The following is a 19,470-nucleotide window of genomic DNA, read 5'->3' on the forward strand; positions in this document are numbered from 1 at the left end:
TGAAAAGATAGCAGAGGGCAATCAGGAAGGCTTCCTGGAAAGGGGTGCAGCTCAGGTGAAACCTGAACTATGTGCAAGGCGTAGGGAAGGACATCTAGGCTGAGCCCAGCATGAGTAGAAGACAGCAGCCTGTAAGAGCAGGAACCCCCTGGTTTGCCCGGGACGACATAGGGGCACACAGGAAATCACACAAGAGCGGGGAAGAAACTCATCACAGAGGGCCTGGAGGACCAGGGAGAGGGGGCTGGACTTTCCCCCAGGGGCCCTGGGGACCCACTGAGCATAAAGGGTAAGAGCAGAGCTGTGTCCTCAAGGAGAAGAGCTGGGCCTCCTGGGCGCTTCCCACCTCCAGCCACCTCCCTTACCAGCAGAACGCACAACCGTGGGGCTACGGAGAAACGGGGGCAGGCTCCCAGGGCTCCTTCAAGCCAGCGTTTCTGAAACGCTGGGCTCTTCTCCCTGGAGAGGCTCCCGGGAAACAAAGATCTGAGTGTTGGAGAAAAGCCCTAGTCTCCATCTCTGTGTGTGTGAACACACGATACAGCAGTCAATAAAGGCTCTGAGCAGTCCTGCAGGAAGGAAGCCTCTTTAGCTGTTTCAACCCAGTGACGCCTCAACCTCGTCATCCTGGAGCCTTTCTTTTCTTGTTGCACTATTAAAATCCTGTTTGAAAAACACCACTCGGAGCTCCACCTTCTGTGAGGGCCTCGTGGAGAGACCCTGTGTCTGATCGGGGCCCAGGGGTCAAATCCAGCGCATGGAACTGAGTGGGAGGAGAGACCCGCCTAGGCCAGACCTCAGTCTCCTGAGAATTAGACACAGGAGCGGACACTATGCAAAGACCGGCAGCCAAAAGACGGGGCTCTGGAAGAACCGAAGACTCAACGACCTTCCCAGGCTGAGGGCGAGAACCAGTCAGGGGGAAATGCTGGCGTGGCCTTCTGGGATCCGTCTGGGGCTTTGCTCATCATCTGGGTACCTGGGGCACCTGGTGGCTACTGTTTGCAGCTCTTCAACCACTCAAGCCTTTGGGCTGAGGGCGTCTCCACCCACGAAGGAGTGTTCTTGTCTCATTTAGGGGTACAGCCCTCTTTGAGAATGTTACCTCCCCCACCTCACCTCTCAGTACCAGATGTGAACACAAATTAGGGCCAATTTGGTCCCCACTGGAAGCTGACTTCCATCTCTCAGCAGGAAAGTGTGATGTAAATGACTCACTTATGGAAGAAGACATCCAAAGGACCGATGATCTGGACTGGCCCCCGCAGCACTGTTCTCACTACTACTTGGTTCTCCAAGGTGAAGGTCTGAGGACAAGCTCTCCTAGGCCTGTCCAGGTGGGGTCAGGTCAGTGTCAGCTTCTGCCTGGTCATAGCTGACTAGCTGACTGACCCCGAGCTCCTGGCAGAGGAGGCCACTCCTCGGAAGTGCCCAGCCGTTCCCCAGCTGGGGCAGCCAGGCCTTCCTCAGAGCACAGTCCCGGCCCCCATGCCAGTCTCACGCTCGGCTGCTTATTATTGGAATTCAAATGAGCATAATGAGTTCGGGGGCCCCTATTACTCCAGACACAGAAAATGAAATTAGTGAGCACAGACACTGCAATTGTATTCCAACCTCATCCTCTGGGTAAAGAAGGTGAGGGGAGGAAGAGCGCCGGAGTCAGGGCTGCTGCATCCAATAGAGCTGCTTCATCACAGTCCGGAGTTAGGGCAGGGAGCAGAGGTGGCTCAGGGACCCTCACCCTCTGCACTGAGTGCCACAGCTGGAAAGACATGGCCAAGACCCCTTTGCTGACCTCATCTCCCAGAGGCAGGCAGCATGGGGTGGCAGGAGTTGTGCAGGGGGATGATGGAAGGCTGTAGGTTCAAATCCTGGCCAGGCCACTTACATGCCACGTGAGCACAAACCAGAACAATGATGGACAGGAAGTTCGTGAGCGCTTTCCTGTGCCAGGACTGCTGACAGCTTTGTGTGTATCACCCTCTCATCCACTCAACAACCTGCTGAGCTCTCCTGACACCCATTTCGTACACGGGGAAACGGAGAGCTCAGAGGAGCTGGATTCTCTGAGCCTTGTTATTTTTTTCATCCATAAAATCAAGGTAACCATCCTTGTGGCAAGGATTAAATATGGCAGAAATTATGAAGATGACCAGCCGTGTTTGACACAGGTGAGCACCCAATAATGCTCTTCCCAGAAATGCATTTGTTTAGTCACTTATCCCTCCTCTCACTCATTCATTTCTTCATTTATTCATGCACTCATTTATTTAAAATAAATAGGCCAGCTGCGATGCCCGGGGTTCCAATATTAGGCATTCTACTAGGTTATGCCATAGAAGGTCCTCACTAGAATACGTCACCTGCCCCTTCACAAGTTCAGTTCCTAAGGGCAGGGTTGGTTTGCAGAGTAAGGAGCAAAACTGAGCCATTAGTTGCCTCTAATAGCATTCATAATTTTTAAAATGAAATGCACAAATGCCAATCAGGGGTAGAATGAACAAACTGTAGTATAGTCAAACAATGGAATACCCTCTGCAGCAACAAAAAGATTACAGCTACCTGCAACACAGTCTCACAAGTATAATGTTGAGTCAGGCCAAAAAAGGGCACCAAAAAGTGTACCATCCTTGATCCTGTCTGCATAAAGTACCAGACCGAGCAGGGGCCATCTCTGGGGATGGAAGTGGAGACGGTAGCGCCTTAGTGTGGTCAGGACTGGGAGGAGCCGGGAGGGGTTTCCTGGGTGCTAATGATGTTCTCTGTCTCTATCGGGGGCTGACTTCACAAGTGCATGCACTTTGAGAAAAGGCATCAGGCTGTGCTCTTAAGATGTGTGCATTTTTCTGTAGTGTAATATTTAGTTTTAAAAAATGTCTATTAGGGCCATGTGCACTGGCTCACTCCTGTAATCCCAGCACTTTGGGAGGCAGAGGCAGGCAGATCACCTGAGGTCAGGAGTTCAAGACCAGTCTGGCCAACATGGTGAAACCCCATCTCTACTAAAAAATACAAAAATTAGCTGGGCACAGTGGCTCACACCTGTAATTCCAGTAGTTTGGGAAGCCAAGGCAGGAGGATCACCTGAGGTCAGGAGTTTGAGACCAGCCTGGCCAACATGGTGAAATCCTGTCTCTACCCTACTAAAAATACAAAAATTAGCCGGGCGTGGTGGCATGCACCTGTGATCCCAGCTTCTCAGGAGGCTGAGGCAGAATCGCTTGAACCCAGGAGGTAGAGGTTGCAGTGAGCCGAGATCATGCCACTGCACTCCAGCATGAGTGACATAGCGAGAGTCCATTTCAAAAAAAAAAAAAGAAAAGAAAAGAAAAGAAAAAAGTGTCTTTTAGACATCCCAGGGGAGCGCTTCATAGATAATGAGATACTTGAGTGTGGCAGCCAGGAGGGCCAGGACAGAGCCATGAATGTCAGCATCATCGGTGGCCTGGTGGGAGCCAGCAGCACAGAAAGGCGAGGGTGCCGAGCTCCGAGGTATGGGAGTTTGGGAGGGGAGAGGACCCAGCAAAGGGAATAAAGAAGGGGAGCTGGTGACGCTGGCGGAAACCAAGGAAGGGTGGATCCCAGAGGCCAGTGGAAGTTTCCAGGAGCATGTGCTGCTGAGAGTCAGGAAAATGAGGCCCTGAGGACCCACTTTTGGGTCTGGCAACACAAAGGTTACTTGATAAGAGCATTTTGGGGACAAAGAAGGGACAAGGGCCAGACTGTAGCTGGCTTCAAAGCGGGAGGGAGACAAGGAAGCAGAACAAGACCCACTGAATCCTTCTCAAGCCTACTCATCCTTCCAGGCTCACTCAATGCCGCCGCCTCCAGGAAGCCCTCCTAATAATCCTCATCTCCCAAGGCCTCTTCACTTTATAGTCACTGCAAATATGGCTGTTCCACCATGTGAGCCAAGTGCTTCCCAAGGGCAAGGACTGTCACCCTTGCCTTATGGCACACAGTAGGCCCTTTAGAAATCTTAGCTCCTCCCTCTCCCTTTTCAGATTCCAGAAGGCAATTCTGAGACTTACTTGTTTTTTTTTTTGTTTTTTTTTTTTTTTTTTTTTTGAGACAGAGTCTTGCTCCGTCACCCAGGGTATAGTGCAGTGGCACAATCTCGGCTCACTGCAACCTCCGCCTCCTGGGTTCAAGCAATTCTCCCACCTCAGCCTCCCGAGTAGATGGGATTACAGGTGCACACCACCATGCCTGGCTAATTTTTGTACTTTTTTAGTAGAGACGCTTTCACCATGTTGGCCAGGCTGGTCTCGAAGTCCTGACCTTGTGATCTGCCCACCTAGGCCTCCCGAAGTGCTGGGATTACAAGCGTGAGCCACTGTGCCCAGCCCCGAGACTTACTTTTTTTCTTTTGGAGATGGGGTCTCACTAGGTTACCCAGGCTGGTCTCAACTCCTGGGCTCAAGTGATCCTCCCACTTTGGCCTCCCAAACTGCTTAGATTCCAAAGTGCTTGGCCTTCCAAAGGGATTACAGGTGCGGGACATCATGCCTGGCCTCTTTTTTGAGACAGGGTCTCACTCTGTCACCCAAGCTGAGTGACATGACATGATCATGGCTACTGTAGCCTCAAACTTCCAGGCTCAACTGATCCTCCCATCTCTGCCTCCCCAGTAGCTGGGACTAGAGGCATGAGTCACCATGCCTGGCTAATTTTTAATTTTTCTGTAGAGACTAGGTCTCATTATGTTACCCAGATGGGTCTCGAACTCCTGCACACAAGTAATTCTCCTACTTTGGCCTCCCAAAGTGCTGGGATTACTGTGCCCAGCCTGAGACTTCCCCAGAACTCTGTTCTGTCATGTAATAAATCATTCCTCCCCAAACAGTTGTTTTTGTATTGCCGTGCAAAGGTTATTAGTATAATGATGAAATTTAATATTACATTAATTTAGTTGTGAATTATTTGTATTGTCACAGTCATTAACTCGGTGATTGCAATTTTGTTTTAATTTAATTTAGCTCTTTGTGCATTCTCTCAAAACTTCCAGCAATATAACCCAGAACTGTGTAATGTAATGTTGCAGTCATGGTAATGTGACCTGGGTTATGGATCAGGCAAACAACAGAAGGTTCCAGTACTCACCTCCCTGGCTTCACTCAGCCCCCAAGACCTCACTACCCTGGACCTTTGCCATGGGTAGAAAAAGGTTTCTGAATCAGGTTGTCCATCAGGGAAGCAAAGCAGATGGAGTGGAGGGGGTGCCCTTTGTGGGAGAGGAGTTATCCTGAATTAAGCAATCAGACATCAGGTGCTCTACTAGATATGTTTCTCAGAACCCATTTTACAGATGAGAAAACTAAGGCTCAGAGAGGTTCAGCAACTTGTCTAGATAAGGAAAGCACAGAAGTGGGAGAGTGGAAATTTTGTGTCTGACTCCAAAACCCTTTTCCTTCCACTGACCAGATTGCTTCATGGACCTGACTGCTGGCAGAGACCTGGCCTCGCCATAGGCTGGCCCTGCAGCAGCCACCCCCCAGAACAGAAAAAACACCAAGGACAGCAGGTGCAGACAGGGAGGAGCCAGGTAGGACCAACACTCACCCTACTCCCACACAGGCAGCTCGGTTCTCTGGCCCCATTTCAGCCCCCTGTAGACCCTGAGGGCCTCAAGGACAAGAACTGGGTCAGCTCGCCTCTCCGCCCCACACAGAGCTCAGGTCAACATCCTGCACATCGCAGAGGCCTCAAAGAGCGGAGGAAAAGCAGCACGGTTTGGAATGAAGGAAGGACCAGCCCCTAGCAGCACTTGGTTTTGGCACATAGGGCAGAGAGCCTGGATATGTAATGTAGGTCTTCTTTCTTCTCTCTCGCCAGCTCACATCATGACCCTAGCCCTGGTCCAGGCTGCAAAGGCTGGAGAAAAGCTCAGGTGACTTTAATTCATCTGGCTTTTCAGCACCGGGCTTCACAATCTTTGCACTTGAACTGAACATGACCTTTTGCTTACTGAGCTACTGATGGTTGAAGCCAGCTGGCTGTCCTCCAAGAGGCCTCCCAGGCAGCATTTACCTGTCAGCTGATGCAACTCAGAAACCTCACTGCCGTGCCGGAACCAGCACACATAGGAGCTTGCAAGGAAGACTCACATTAGCCAAGTTTACATGGCTGATGTATAAACCAGGAGCCATTTTTTTCATTAATAATGAGCAACTGAGCTGTGACAAGCATTGGACTACTTTCTCCCAGAGATGCAGTCCTCCCTTCATCTGCCACCCCAGGCCTCTTTCTGGGCAGAGTCATAAAGCCCCTGGGTGTCCCAAGGTGCCAGGCACAGTGCTGTCACCTGGCCCCCACATGGGTCTCTTCTTCCGCTCCCTGCAATGGTGTGGGCTGTCCTGACCCTTCATGATGCTAAAGCTCAGGCTACATCCCTTGTCCCTGCTGCCAAGGGACACGGCCCCTTCCCTTTTCACTTCTCTTCCACTGAAGTCCCTCGCACTGGACCTTTGGGAAGATCCAAGTATAAGAAATGGGCTGAGCTCAGAAACCCCCTTCCTCCAACACGTTACCATTGATTCCAGCATCTGAAACGTTCCTCTGGCTGGGCACTGTGGCTGGAGCCTATAATCCCATCACTTCGGGAGGCCAAGGGGAGGCAGGAGGATCACTTGAGCCTGGTTGTTCAAGACCAGCCTGGCAGCATAGCGAAACCCTGTCTCTGCCAAAAAATACAAAAGGTAGCTGGGTGTGGTGGTGTGGGCCTGTAATCCCAGGTACTCAGGAGGCTGAGGTAGGAGGACGGCTTGAGTCCAGGAGGTAGACGTTACAGTGAGCTGAGGTTGCACCACTGCACTCCCACCTAGGTGACAGAGTGAGACCCTGTCCCAATCAGTCAATCAATCAAGCAAGCAGTCCTCACGTTGTCAAAGCTCAATAAATAGGGAATGAAGGAATAATGAACATGGCCTAGCTTTCGCACCTCTGTTCTCTCTTGCTGCAAGTGAGAACTTTCCCAGGAGGCAAACAAACCCTGGTGTGCTGTTCCCAGCTCCCCAGATGACTGGAGACACCGCTGGGCCCCCACTGAGGACCGCACTGCCCAGGCCTGCCCCTTCCCCTGCTCACAGCATTCAGTGAGTGCCCTGATAGGTCTAACAGGCCTGGGAGCTGTTTCTTCTTTAAGACTGTAGATCTCTCTGATCCATTATAGCAAGCTTGTCCAACCCGTAGCCCAGAATGGCTTTGAATGCAGCCCAACACAAATTTACAAACTTTCTTAAAACATTGAGTTTGTGATTTTTCACTGTTTTTAACTCATCAGCTATCATTAGTGTTATTGTATTTCATGTGTGACACAAGCCAATTCTTCTTCCAATGTGGCCAAGGAAAGCCAAAAGACTGGACACCCCTGCCTTATAGGCTAACTGAAAAGTGAGCTCTGAGAGCAGTTAGAGCCCCAAGGTCTAGAGGGGCTTACTGGGGTGCCAGCAGGGTTCTTCCTGTAGACTCGGGCAGACTCAGGCCAGAGAAACCCAGTCCTCAGGAGAGCAGTGTGGGCTGGCGGGCTCTGGAGTCAGACATCCCGCTCTGGAAGATGGCCCGAGTGGCTGTGCACCCAGTGCACAAGCTCTTTGGGCGGTAGCCTCCTTATCCTTAAAGGAGAACCAATGTTGTTGTGAGAATTTGATGGTACAGTTTCACCTCGCTGGGGGCACAGTGGAGCCAGGTAACCCCGACTCAGCGTTGCTTTCCAGTGAGGGGACGCAGCTCTGGGCGAACGCTTTGCCACTGTTCTGCAGGAAATCCGGGCTGGAGAGCGCTGGAAGCGGAGGGCCGGTGTCTCCCAGGTCAGGCCCAGTGGCTCATGGGTCTGCAGCTGATGATGATCAAATGAAGCTCAGAGGCATTTAGGCAGAAAGGAGGCATTCTGGACTGGAACAGAAGAGGGGAAGGAATCAGAGGGTGGAGGAGAGACCCAGAACGCCTCAGTAATGCGGAGTGGGAGACCAGATACCCACCCCACCCCTCATTTCACAGTAACGAAGCCAGGGCCTGGCAGTGCAGCCAGAGCTGGGGACACACCCAGCTCGGTCTAATTCCAGGCCCATGTCCCCTCCACTCCTCCCTCCGGGCTGCCCCCTGGCTCACCAGCTAGATGGATGAATGAGCAGGGCACCTTCTGTCCACAGCAAAAGGGCACAGAGAGAAAACCCAGAGGAGGGAGTCTCATGTAGCCAGGTAGAAATTAACAATAATACTCCGATGTACAAAATACTTATTTATTTCTCTGCAATTTATCTAATCATTTTCACAAGACTCCATGAATGTAAACTTGCTAATTAAAGAAACCCCATTAGGCTCTGAATCAAGACTAGTGTTTTGCTGTAGCTGTTGGTTTCAAACAGGATCCAAGAGTGATGTCTTCCTCGTGGTCTGTTCGCTGCTCAGTATCCCAGTGTGAGTGGCCAATTCAGTTGGAAGCAACATGGTCTTGAATATAAAGCCATTGTTTTTTTTACAGAGCAATTTAACTATGTTAGACTTAAGAATTAGGAACTTACAGGCCGGGCACAGTGGCTCGCACCTGTAATCCCAGCACTTTGGGAGGCTGAGGCAGGCTGATCACTTGAGGTTGGGAGTTGAAGACCAGCCTGGCCAACATGGAGAAACCCCGTCTCTACTAAAAATACAAAATTAGCCGGGCATGGTGGCGCACGCCTGTAATCCAGCTACTCGGGAGGCTGAGGCAGGAGAATCGCTTGAACCCGGGAGGCGGAGGTTGCCGTGAGCCGAGATCAAGCCATAGCACTCCAGCCTGGGCAACAAGAGTGAAACTCAGTCTCAAAAAAAAAAAAAAAAAAGAATCAGGGACTTAGTCTGTGGAGATAGGGACTTAACCAAAATAATATTTATTAGCCACTCAGAGGAACTTGGTCCTCCTTTCTTCCCACCTCCTCCCTTCCCTGCTCTCAAGATCACTTGCTTGCTTTGTGACTGTTAGGATATTGACCAAGCAATCTCATACTGCCTGGCAATTTTTTTTTTCTTTGGAGTCTCACTCTGTCACCCAGGCTGCAGGTGCGGTGATGCCATCTGGGCTCACTGTAACCTCTGCGTGCCCACCCCCCACCCCTGCCACCACCCACCAGGTTCAAGCGAATCTCCTGCCTCAGCCTCCCAAGTAGCTGGGACTACAGGTGTGCACCACCACACCCAGCTAATTTTTTTATTTTTTTAGTAGAGGCGAGGTCTCGCTATGTTGGCCAGGCTGGTCTAGAACTCCTGACCTCAAGTGATCTGCCTGCCTCGGACTCCCAAAATGCTGGGATTATAGGCGTGAGCCACCGTGCCCAGCCTGCCTGGCAATATTTAATTTTAATTCATATTATTGGTCCATACTTCAGTTCATCCCTGGGGAACTTAGGTGTTGACTACAGCTAACTAACCCCAGAGGGAATATGCTTTTTTAAAAATACTCTTTAACTGTGGTAAAACACACATAACCCAATTTACTGTTTTAACCATTTTTAAGCGTGCCATTCAATGGTATTATGAATATTCACAATGTTGTGCAACCATCAACACTTTATTTTCCAGAGCTTTTCCACCAGCCAAACAGAAACTCTACCTGTTCAAGAGCACCACCGCCTTCTCCCCTCCCCAGTCCCTGCTATTCTGCTGTCCTATTTTCCATCTCTATACATTTTCCTGGGAGTTTGCTTTTTTAAGCCACTATACCGGTCTGTGTTTTATACTTTGCAGCAAGAAAAAGTTCTCAGTGCTTTTGGGTCTTGTCTTATTTGTTGGACATTCTGGTAAAATCATTTTTGGATTAAAGGTAGGCAAGGGGTGAGGGAGGGAACAGAGAAGCGCTGTGAGGCTTGCTGAGAACTATGCCAACCTTAGCTTACGGTTTCCCTTGGTATTGCTGATGGCTTTTCCTTTTTTTTCCCTAGAAAAGAAAAAAAAAAGAAACCTCAGCCCATGGGGCCTTGTATAATAGCTTGACACAGCAGAGGAGCTGATGGGTCCTCCCTCTCCTCCCAGAAACCGGCTCAAAGAGAATAGAAAAATAAGCCCCAATCTCCAACCTCATACCATATACAAAAATTAACTAAAAATGCAGCATAGACCTAAATGTAAAACTACGAAGTACCTAGAAGAAAACATCTTTGTATCATAGAGTCGAAAGAGATCTTTTATTGGAGACAGGGCCTCACTCTGTCACCCAGGCTGGAGTGCAGTGGCACGAACTTGGCTCACTGCAACCTCTGCCTCCTGGGTTCAAGTGATTCTCCTTCCTCAGCCTCCTGAGTAGCTGGGACTACAGGCGCGTGCCAGCACACCCGGCTAATTTTTGTATTTTTAGTAGAGATAGGATTTCACCATGTTGGCTAGGCTGGTCTCAAACTCACGACCTCAAGTGATTCACCTACTTCGGCCTCCCAAAGTGCTGGGATTACAGGCGTGAGCCACTGTGCCCGGTCCTTTGATCCCTTCATTCATCAATACCTACATTGTTTCCAAATCGTGGCTAACGTGAATAATGCTGCAATTCACACAAGAGTGCAGCTATCTTCACGAGGTGGTGATATCATTTCCTTTGGTCAGTCATATGGTAGTTCTATTTTTTTATTTATTTAGAAACCTCCATACTGCTTTCCATAATGGCTGTACCAATCGACACCCCCATCAACGGTGTCCAAGAGTTCCCTTTTCACCACAGGAAAAGATTTCTTTTTTTTTTTTTTTGAGACGGAGTCTCGCTCTGTCGCCCAGGCTGGAGTGCAGTGGTGCGATCTCGGCTCACTGCAAGCTCCGCCTCCCGGGTTCACGCCATTCTCCTGCCTCAGCCTCCCGAGTAGCTGGGACTACAGGCGCCCACAACCGCGCCCGGCTAATTTTTTGTATTTTTAGTAGAGACGGGGTTTCACCGTGGTCTCGATCTCCTGACCTTGTGATCCGCCCGCCTCGGCCTCCCAAAGTGCTGGGATTACAGGCGTGAGCCACCGCGCCCGGCAAGATTTCTTAAGAATAGTACACAGGGACCAGGTGTGGTGGCTCTTGCCTGGAAACCCAGCACTTTGGGAGGCTAAGGCAGGCGAATCACCTGAGGTGAAGAGTTCAAGACCAGCCTGGCCAACACGGTGAAACCGAGTCTCTACTAAAAATGCAAAAATTAACCACACATGCTTGCAGGCGCCTGTAATCCCACCTACTTGGGAGGCTAAGGCGGGAGAATTGCTTGAACCTGGGAAGCTGAAGCTGCAGTGAGCCAAGATCGCACCACTGCGCTCCAGCCTGGGTGACAGAGCAAGACTCTGTCTCAAAAAATAAAAAGTTGGCCGGGCACGGTGGCTCAAGCCTGTAATCCCAGCACTTTGGGAGGCCGAGACGGGCGGATCACGAGGTCAGGAGATCGAGACCATCCTGGCTAACACAGTGAAACCCCGTCTCTACTAAAAAATACAAAAACTTAGCCGGGCGAGGTGGCAGGCGCCTGCAGTCCCAGCTACTCGGGAGGCTGAGGCAGGAGAATGGCGTGAACCCGGGAGGCGGAGCTTGCAGTGAGCTGAGATCCGGCCACTGCACTCCAGCCTGGGTGACAGAGCGAGACTCCGTCTCAAAATAAATAAATAAATAAAAATAAAAATAAAAATAAAAATAAAAAGTTAAGCTGGGCATGGTGGATCACGCCTGTAATCCCAGCACTTTGAGAGGCCAAGGCGGGCGGATCACAAGGTCAGGAGATCGAGACCATCCTGGCTAACACGGTGAAACCCCGTCTCTACTAAAAATATTTAAAAAATTAGCCGTGCGTGGTGGCAGGCACCTGTAGTCCCAGCTACTTGGGAGGCAGTCCCAGCTACTCGGGAGGCTGAGGCAGGAGAATGGCGTGAAGCCGGGAGGCGGAGCTTGCAGTGAGCCGAGATCGTGCCACTGTACTTAAACCTGGGTGACACAGCGAGACTCCGTCTCAAAAATAAAATAAAATAAAATAAAATAAAATAAAATAAAATAAATAAAAATTAATAAATTAAAAATAAAAAAAGAATAGTACACAGAAAACATAAACTATAAAAAAAAGTAAATTGGACTTCATAAAAATTAAAATACTTAGTTTTCAAAAGACATTGAATAAAATGAAAAAGAGGGGCACAGACTGGAGAAAATATTTACAAGTCATATATCTGATAAAAGACATGTAGCTAGAATAAAGAGCTGTTATAACCTAATATATAACACAACTCGGTATTTTAAAATGGGCAAAGGATTTGGACAATTCACCAAAGATGGTGTACATATAAAAAATAAGTACATTAAAAAAGTCTCATGCCATTTGTTATTGGTGAAATGTACATGAAAACCCCAAGGCTATAAACTAGACACGCACTTGGAGGACTAAAATGTAAAAGATGGGCCATGCCAAGTGTTGGCAAGGGTATGAAGCAACTGGGACTCTTGTTGCTCTCATGTGCTCAGAGGCATGTAAAGCGGTGTGGTCACTTTGAAGAGCAGTTTGGTCACTTCTTAAAAAGTGAAACCTACTATGTGACCCAGTCATTCTGTTTCTATGCATTTATTCAACAGGAATGGGGCCAGGTGTGGTGGCTCACACCTGTAATCCCAGCACTTTCGGAGGCCAAGGCAAGCAGATCACGAGATCAGGAGTTCGAGACCAGCCTGGCCATCAGAGTGAAACGCCATCTCTACTACAAATACAAAAAAAATCAGCTGGGCATGGTGGTAGGCACCTGTAGTCCCAGCTACTTGGAAGGCTGAAGCAGGAGAATCGCTTGAACCCGGGAGGCGGAGGCGGCAGTGAGCCAAGATCGCACCACTGCACTCCAGCCTGGGCGACAGAGCAAGACTCTGTCAAAAAAAAAAAAAGGAGGAATCAAAGAGGAATCAAAGCTAGTGTCCAAAAGAGACTTCTACGTGGAGACTGGCAGCAACTTGATTCATCACAGCCAAAAGCTGGAAACAGCCCCAATGTCTATCACCGGGTGAATGGATGAATAAATATGGCACAGCCATACAATGCAATGCAATACTGCAATAAGAAGGAATGAACCACTGTTATATACAACTGATGGACTTCAAAATAATTATGCTAGGCCGGGCATGGTGGCTCATGCCTGTAATCCCAGCACTTTGGGAGGCCAAGGTGGGTGGATCACCTGAGGTCAGGGGTTTGAGACCAGCCTGGCCAACATGGTGAAACCCCACCTCTACTAAAAATACAAAAAATTAGTCCGGCGTGGTAGCGTGCGCCTGTAGTCCCAGTTACTCGGGAGGCTGAGGCAGGAGAGTTGCTTGAACCCAGGAGGCGGAGGTTGCAGTGAGCCGAGATCACGCCATTGTACTTTAGCCTGGGCAACAAGAGCAAAACTCCATTTCAAAAGAAAAAAAAATATATGCTAAGTGAGAGAAACCACATCAAAAAAAAAAAAAAATACTGTAGGATTCTATTTACATAAAACTCTAGAAAATGAAAACTCTAACGATGGAAAGCAGGTCAGAGTTTGTCTGAGAATGGGAGTGGAGGTAAGAAATAGCACGAGGAAGCTGTGGAGGGTGACAGGATGTCCAGTGGCTGGTGGTCGTGACAGTTGCATGGGTGTATACGTATGTCAGAACTTATTAATAACACAATCAATAGGTGCAGTTTATTGTATGTCAATTATACACGAATAAAGCTGGAAAAAGAAAAAAGAAATCGTCCCACAGTAACAAGGACAAAGAGAAACAAAATGCAAACGTCATCTTTTTTTTTTTTTTTTTGAGGCAGAGTCTCGCTGTGCCTCCAGGCTGGAGTGCAGTGGCGCGATCTCGGCTCACTGCAACCTCTGCCTCCCGGGTTCAAGCAATTGTCCTGCCTCAGCCTCCCCAGTAGCTGCAATTACAGGCATGCGCCACCACACCCGGCTAATTTTTGTGTTTTTAGTAGAGACGGGGTTTCACCATGTTGGCTAGACTGCTCTCGAACTCCTGGGCTAAAGCAATCCACCTGCCTTGTCCTCTGAAAGTGCTGGGATTACAGGCATGAGCCACCACACCTGGCTAAACTCCATTTCCAGTGAAAACAGAAGAGAGATGAAACCCAAACTAGAAACGAGTCAGAGGGTTGCCCAGGGCAGGAAACACCATACAGATGTTTGGGAAGAAGCTGTGAGAAGGGATCACACTGCCCACCAACCAATGTCCCTTATCTGCACGAGCAGGAGTGGGGCCCGTGATCTCATGACAGCGGCATTTGAGATACAGGTAAGCTTGGAACCAAGAAGCAGAAGCAGCGGATCAGACACAGACAATCACACAGACAAGCCACACTTGCAGGCAACAAAGAGGAATCACCAGACTGCCCGTGAGCAGCCCTACAACTGCACATGACACTGGATGTAGGGAAAGTCCTCGCTGCTTCTCCCACACAAACCTCTGGCAAATAGACGGCTGAAGAAACACTCACCTTGCCCAAAGATGAAAAACAAAAAAGCAAAGAGCGCAGCATCTACAGGAAGACACTGTAAGAATTAAAAAATAAAAACGAGAAAAGGAACAGGAAAAACAAGTGGCAAGTGAAAGCTCATGAGTAAAAACGTTGCCATAGAACAGATAAAATTGCCAGCAAACTTTTCGCTGTAAATTAAACAACAACAAAAATTAATAAAGCAGGGCTGGGCGCGGTAGCTCACACCTGTAATCCCAGCACGTTGGGAGGCTGAAGCGGGCGGATCACCTGAGGTCAGGAGTTCGAGACCAGCCTGACCAACATGGCAAAACATCATCTCTACTAAAAATACCAAAATTAGCTGGGCGTGGTGGCGCAAGCCTATAATCCCAGCTACTTGGGAGGCTGAGGCAGGAAAATCGCTTGATCCCAGGAGGCGGAGTTCCAGAGTGATCTGAGATCCCACCACTGTACTCCAGCCTGAGCAACAGAGTAAGACTCCATCTCAAAAAAAAAAAAAAAAACAACAAAAAAAGAAATTAATACAGCAATCATCTCCAGAAAGCAAGCACACAAAACAGATATGAGAGCTCAGGGGGAACATGAAACTGGAGCTGACAGAACTGGAGAAAGAAGGAAAAACATCACATCTTCAAAGTCATGATGAAATGGAAAGCTGTGCAGAGGAGCATCAAATATTGCTCAAAACACAATCAAGACACTGAGAACAAGACTGAGGAAAGTGAGCAAAAGGAAATGAAAATGGACGGTGTAAAGAGATTACAGAGAAAATTACAGATTTGGAAGAACTGCAAAGGACCCATCATATATCCTAGAATAGAAAACTGAAATAAGGTAACATAAATATTTAAAGATATCATTCAAGAAAATTTTCCTGAAATAAAAGAAGATAAATCTACAAACCAAAAGGGCACACCATGTCTTGGGGAAAATGACAAAAATCTGTCAATAACAAGGTAATTTCTGTGAAAGTAACTAGACATAAAATATAAAAGAAAGGGGGAAGAAGCTAACTAGAAAAGACTTTGGACAGTCAAGTGAAAATATCAATTCATAAAGGGTAACAAAATAGAAGTTAGACTCAGACTTTCCCACAATGACATTTGACTCTAGAGACAGAAGTGATGCCTACGAAGTTCTCAAGGAAAGAAAGTGTGGTCTAAGAATTTTATGTCCCGGAAAGCTGTCAAACACAAAGACTAGAAACCTTTTTGAACTTGCAATAACTCAATAATTTTTTTTCATTTAGTCCCTTTTGATGAAACTACTGGAGAAAGAATTTCAGCAAATCAAGAGAAAAATAGGAAAACTTCAGCAAGGGAACTGACAGTGAGCAGTGACTCTACCTATAGGGCCAATGTGAGTGAGGATTAAGGACATATATAAATATAAATTCTGAAATTAGAAATGATACATTAAACAAAAATTGAGAAGAAAAGAAAGAAAGAAGGAGAGAGTTGTTAGTATCTGATTTCTTTTTTTTTTTGAGTCAGAGTCTCACTCTGTTGCCCAGGCTGGAGTGCAGTGGCACCATCTTGGCTCACAGCAACCTCCACCTCCCGGGTTCAGGTGATTCTCCTGCCTTAGCCTCCATGGTAGCTGGGCATACAGGCGCCCACCATCACGCCTGGCTAACTTTGTATTTTTAGTAGAGACGGGTTTTCACCATGTTGGCCAGACTGGTCTCAAACTCCTGACCTCAAGTGATCCACCCGCCTTAGCCTCCCAAAGTGCTGGGATTACAGGCGGGAACCACCAGGCCCAGTCTAAGTCTCTGATTTCTTTATCTTTCTTATGGGGGAGGGGGCAAGAATAAGAAAAAAGTAGCATAGAGATATAAGTATATTTTAAAGACAAACACTAAGAAATACAATGTAAAATTAGATGGCAAAAAAGGAGAAGGGGTAAGAGAAAACACACACTTTTCATAAGTGCTTTTAGTAGGAAACATACTGTTGAAAAAGGAATTCAAGGCGAGTGCAAAGGCTCACACCTGTAGTCTCAGCACTTTGGAAGGCCAAGGTGGGTGGATAGTTTAAGCCCAGGAATTTGAGAAACTTACCTCTAGCCGGGCGTGGTGGCTCACGCCTGTAATCCCAGCACTTTGGAAGGTTGAGGTGGGCAGATTTGCTTGTTGCCTGGGCAACAGGGCGAAACCCATCTCTAGAAAAAAACACAAAAATGAGCTGGGTGTGGTGGTGTACGCCTGTAATTCCTGCTACTCAGATGAGGTGGGAGGATCACTTGAGCCCAGGTTGAGGCTGCAGTGAGCTATGACTGTGCCACTGTACTCCTGCCTGGGAAACAGAATGAGATTCTGTCTCAAAAACAAAACAAAACAAAAAACCCTTATCTTTAAATAAAGAAACTAAGCTGGGCGCGGTGGCTCACGCCTTTAATCCCAGCACTTTGGGAGGCTGAGGTAGACAGATCACGAGGTCAAGAGATCAAGACCATCCTGGACAACATAGTGAAACCTCGTGTCTACAAAAAAATACAAAAATTAGCTGGGCGTGGTGGTGCACATCTGTAGTCCCAGTTACTCAGGAGGTTGAGGCAGGAGAATCGCTTGAACCCAGGAGGCAGAGGTTGCAGTGAGCCAAGATCACGCCACTGCACTCCAGCCTGTCGACAGAGCAAGACTCCATCTCGAAAAAATAAGTAAGTAAAAATAAATAAAGAAACTAAATTATACATCTAAAACAGGAAGTTAGAAAAGAAACCAACCTTTAAAAAGTAGACAGAAAGAATACACAAAAAGTGAAAGTTAATGGATTAGAAAATGAACATGCAGGCATTTCCTCCCTACCTGTGTACACTTTCCAGTTTCCCCATGCTCAAAACGGGGGCAAGGCTGGGGGTCGCTGTCCCTGCACTGTCCTCTCCTCTCCCTACCCTTCCTGGGGCTTACCAGGCACCCCCTCAAGGCCTGATCCATCCCCAACCCATCTCAGCTCTCCTGCGCCCCTCCAAGCACGGCCCACCTGCGTGGCAGGGGCAGAGGGAGGAGCACACACTGGGGGGAGGGGCAGAGAGGACACTCAGCATTGCCCAGTGCAAGGGGGCTAGCAGCCCCCAGAAAACAACCTGTCCATGCAACAGCTGAATGGATGGACCAGCAGGTGGCAGGTGGGGACAGAGGGCAGACACAGGGCCACTCATACCCCTCCCCTATTCCCCAGAGCAGAGGTGCCCCACCCTAGCTGCACGTGAGAATTACCAGGGAGCTTGAAAAATGCCAGATCTCTAAGTCCCTTCCCCATACACTCTGATTGAATCAGTTCATGTCTCTCCACGTTGGTCATCTGGTTCCAAAAAGCAAGGTGCACTGGGGAAAGAGGCAGCCCAGGGCATGGAAAAGAGAGGGGGCTCTGGAGCCACCGTTTGGAGTTGGAGCCCTGTCTCTGCCTCTCGCTGGCTGTGTGATCTCAGGCTGGCGCCTTAACCTCCCTGAGCCTCAAGGTCGCCATCCATAAGATATGCTTCCCTCCCAGAAGGGGCTAGGGATGGGTGATTGTACATGTAAACGCTTCCGCTGGTGCAGGGTGCCCAGGATGAGTGTGAGAAGGAGGGCTGTCATGGTTCCCCTGAGGCCACCTCTGACTCCTGGCAGGTAGGCTAGGCTCCAGGACCACCTGCCCCCTCTGGGGAGTTCAGATGTGAGCGAGACCCAGGGCGGTGGGGGCAGCCTTGGATCCACAGACCCAGCTTCGGAGGCTATTCTGGTTCCAATTCAGAATCCCTGGCTCCTGACTCAATGGGCTTTGTCCCAGAGATGTAATTTCTATTTTGATTCCATGTGACATTTAATGAAATGGCTTTCAGACACCACACAGTGACTGAGTTATGAAACCACAGCTTCTGCATCCTCAACACGCCTCACGATGACAGGACCCCTCTTGTTGCTTCAGAAGCTGCCCCAAGTCTCTTGAGGCCTGGGGCCCAGGACCACTGAGGTGGGGTCTTCACTGCGAAGTCCCTGGGGTCTGCCCCAGGCCCACTGTCTGGCACCCGCGTCTTGTCCTAGCTGGACTCACAGCAGCCTCTGCCTGGGTTCCCGCCTCAGTCTCCCTCTTGCCAATCCAGTGCTGTTCTAACTGCAGATCAAAAATATTCAGGGAGACAGGAAGCCAATGTAGAGGATTGCAAACAGCATTGTTCGAAGAACAAATGAGCCGGAATAGAAGCAGAACAGAACACGCCAGAACGAGCTGCACATGGCAAGGGCGACTGCAGCTCACAAGCCTGGGCTGTGAGTGTGCACACTGGGTCTCTATGTAAGGGAATTTGAGGGAGTTTGAATGACATGGCTCTAACCCACCACCGTGCCACTCCCCAGTTACAACTTTCGGGATGGACTTCAGACCCCTCAGTATGGCACTAAAAAACCCCTCCATACCTGGCCCCTTTCTGCCCACCCACCTGGTCCACAGCCAACTCCAACCACACTGAGCCACTGGGTTCTGCAAACTCTGCCAGCAGCTCCCATACCCGCCCAGAATGCAAGAGCCTCCCTCCTCTCTCCAGGCCTCCTTCCCTCCCTCCCTCCCCTCCAACAGCTTCCACTCTCCCACACACTCCTACCGATCCTTCACCCTTCAAGGGAAGGGCCACCTCCTCTTTGGTGTCTCCCTGATTCCCCAGCAGCCTTGGGGGCTCCCGGTCCAGTGCTCATGTTACATGGTGCACACTTTGCATAACACGGTCACCCCCGCCAGCCGGTGGGCTCATTGTTTTCATGCCTCCCCGCCCTTCCCCCAGTGGGCAGCTGGGACTTCCCTCGAAGGGCTGGCTAAGCCCCTTGGTGCTCAATGTCGTACCATGTACTGACAGCAAGTGCAGGCTGACACGGGGGCCTCTCCCAGGTGACCCTCTCCACATGCAGGACCTCTTCCAAGTGACCCTCTCCACATGCTGACCCTCCCTGGGTGAAGATGACCTCCTAGATTCTATAGAAGCAAAGATATAAATATTTCTAGAGCCCTTCCGTTCAAAAGGAAGTAGAAGCCCTACAATTTCTCAACAACTTGGCTATT

The 19,470-nt window shown here is 49.1% G+C and overlaps 1 protein-coding gene and 1 non-coding gene across 13 annotated transcripts in view; one reads left to right on the forward strand and one right to left on the reverse strand.

The window, feature by feature from the left end:
- Window positions 1–7,257: 7,257 nt before the first annotated feature.
- Window positions 7,258–19,470, reverse strand: part of RRM2 (ribonucleotide reductase regulatory subunit M2) — a 36,921-nt gene continuing 24,708 nt past the window's right edge. For 2 of the 12 annotated variants that reach the window (XR_012422682.1, XR_010580576.2), the window contains 3 exons: window positions 16,497–16,597; window positions 9,863–9,913; window positions 7,258–7,893 (listed from right to left, as the gene is read on the reverse strand). The gene's annotated coding sequence lies outside the window, so the exon portion shown is untranslated. Of the gene's footprint in view, window positions 7,894–8,226; window positions 8,777–9,862; window positions 9,914–16,496; window positions 16,598–19,254; window positions 19,384–19,470 lie in introns of those variants that run through there. The other 10 variants (XR_012422683.1, XR_010580580.2, XR_010580577.2 and 7 more) reach the window with 9 other exon arrangements.
- LOC123568508 (small nucleolar RNA SNORA2/SNORA34 family) lies at window positions 8,316–8,450 on the forward strand. Its single transcript, XR_006691882.2, has one exon. It is a non-coding gene; the product is annotated as a small nucleolar RNA SNORA2/SNORA34 family (small nucleolar RNA).

Source organism: Macaca fascicularis, chromosome 13 (assembly GCF_037993035.2).
Source record: "Macaca fascicularis isolate 582-1 chromosome 13, T2T-MFA8v1.1".
In the NCBI taxonomy this organism is placed as follows: Eukaryota; Metazoa; Chordata; class Mammalia; order Primates; family Cercopithecidae; genus Macaca; species Macaca fascicularis.